The sequence below is a fragment of the Alosa sapidissima genome, chromosome 3 (assembly GCF_018492685.1).
Source record: "Alosa sapidissima isolate fAloSap1 chromosome 3, fAloSap1.pri, whole genome shotgun sequence".
In the NCBI taxonomy this organism is placed as follows: Eukaryota; Metazoa; Chordata; class Actinopteri; order Clupeiformes; family Clupeidae; genus Alosa; species Alosa sapidissima.
The window spans coordinates 8,979,651-8,981,960 of NC_055959.1; positions in this window are offsets into that span (position 1 = coordinate 8,979,651).

The window sequence follows — 2,310 nt, forward strand, 5'->3', positions numbered from 1 at the left end:
AATTAATCCCCTGGATCCAGCGCATTTCTCAGTTTTGATAATCCTTTGCCCAAGCAAGGATATTTAACTTCACATCCGCAAGTGCACATCCCTTGGCAAATATTGACTTGTGTACCCTCCCTGTATTGTACGAGACTCCCTGGAAGGGTTTGGACAGCTGTTTGATCATTTTGTATGTGCTTCAAAAGGACTTCAAAAAGAGGTTATTATTTGCACTCAGAAGCAAAGAGGATTTATTTTTAAAGCAATTGTTTGACACCTACTTCAACAGGGATGGTTCAAATAGCAGCTCTGACCGAACAAAGCTTTGAAGCGTAATCCAGACATTCTACTCTCCTTTCTCTTTTAATCTTGATCTCTTTTTGGAAAAAAAAAGCTTCAACCCTGACAGGGCACCCACTTTCCTTTCGTTCTGTGTGACTACACACACCGGCTTTACGGATCATTCCTCGAGAGTGGATAAAACACAGCACCATATTTGGTGGCATTGGAAATATAGCAAAGAATAGGTGCTCAGACTTAATCCAGCCATCGCAGACTATAATTCCACTGTTCCAGGTTCCTTTCAAGGTGTTTTCAGTGAAGGTCATCCTTGCAAGACACTTCGGGCAGGGGGTCTGGACAGTACCAGCTGGTCTGGGGCATGGAGCTGAAGCCAGATTTTTTTGGGTGTCACAGCAGAGGCCTCAGGCACTCACTCATATCATTCTAAAATGAAATAAGCACTTAGAATTAGATACGCTTATAGCACAAATACAAAATAAGCTGCCCCATTTGCCTGGGCATTGTAATTGAGTTATTAATTATTATCACACCAAAAACGTGGTGACAGGTTTCCCTCTTCTTTGCAACAGAGGATTCTTGTAAATGGAAACAACACTTCATGTGGTTACAGATGACAATGTAGTGTATGTGTGTATAAAAAGGTACCTTTCTTAGCTGTTGGAATTTGAGAGAGAGAGAGAGAGAGAGAGAGAGAGAGAGAGAGAGAGAAAGAAGGAAACACTGACTCATTATCAATTTGTGGGGTGGCTCTTACTGTAAACTTTAATGGATTCACGCCAGTGCCATAACCATAACCCGTGAAGAGAGAAAATCAATACACCCCATGGAAACTATTGACTATTGTCCATTGGTCAATACATAAGCTTGAGTGACCTCTCAGATAACATTGTGGTTGTATGGGGCTCTCTTGTGTAATTTCAACAACAAAACTTTGAGCTGACAGCTGGGCCCATTCAGAGGATTACAGGACAGAACTTACACAATGGAATGATAGTGCCAAGGCTCACTGTCCCTCAATTCGGCCTCAGGTGAAATGGTTGTGAACATAATCACATATGTGTGTAACCTGACGAGCCAGACCCACATTAAAATGTAGGTCTGGGCACTTACCGTTCGCAGTGCTCAGTCCAAGGGGCGGGATAATCAGTTGTCTTTCAAATTCCCTCTGCAGTGCACGCAATAGGACAGCGGCAGCGCTATGAGTTATGAGTCCCATGCGTTTCCCACCAGCGGAGCTAGTTGGCTAGTTCAAACGTTTGCCAACTTAATAAAAGCTTAACTCGTGTCACACTGTTCGGCAGCAGCAACATCTATCTTATTTGTTTTCAAGTAGCAGGGAATTCAAGCCAAACCGTTGCAACTCTGCCATCAATCATTATGCTAAGCCCACCTAACAACTCTATACGATTTCATTGGCATGATTAAGTTTCGATTTCTGGAGCTCACAAGCCAACAGAGAGTTGCTAGACTAGCCTGCTAGGGGCGCGTCTAGATTTCTAGGCTAATATGTGTGCACACCAGTGTTGCCACAGTTACCTTGAAAAAGTAATCTGATTACTGATTACTGATTACTCCTTTAAAAAGTAACTTAGTTACTTTACTGATTACTTGATTTTAAAAGTAACTAAGTTAGATTACAAGTTACTTTATTAGTTACTTTCAGCAGCTGCCGACAACACCCCCACCGCCTCAACATAAAACCGGTTTTGCCAATACTCACTATACTGGAAGTGCATTTTAAAAATGTATAGCAGACATCCCAACCTAACCTACTGTACTTAGATACTGAAATGCAGATGTTTGTTCAATAATGTCTAGTCAGTACACCAAATAAGGAAGGCCTATTGATAGAAATTGTGATAGTAAAATATGTAACTATGTTTGGTAGTTTGGCCTTTTCATGTAGCCTTGGCAACTAGTCATCTAGTATAGGCCTGAGTAATATGCAAATTAAATTACACTTGTTAAACTCACCTCAACAAGTCTTTTGCAATCATTTAACCCGCCGTGAGCAATGCTAAAGTA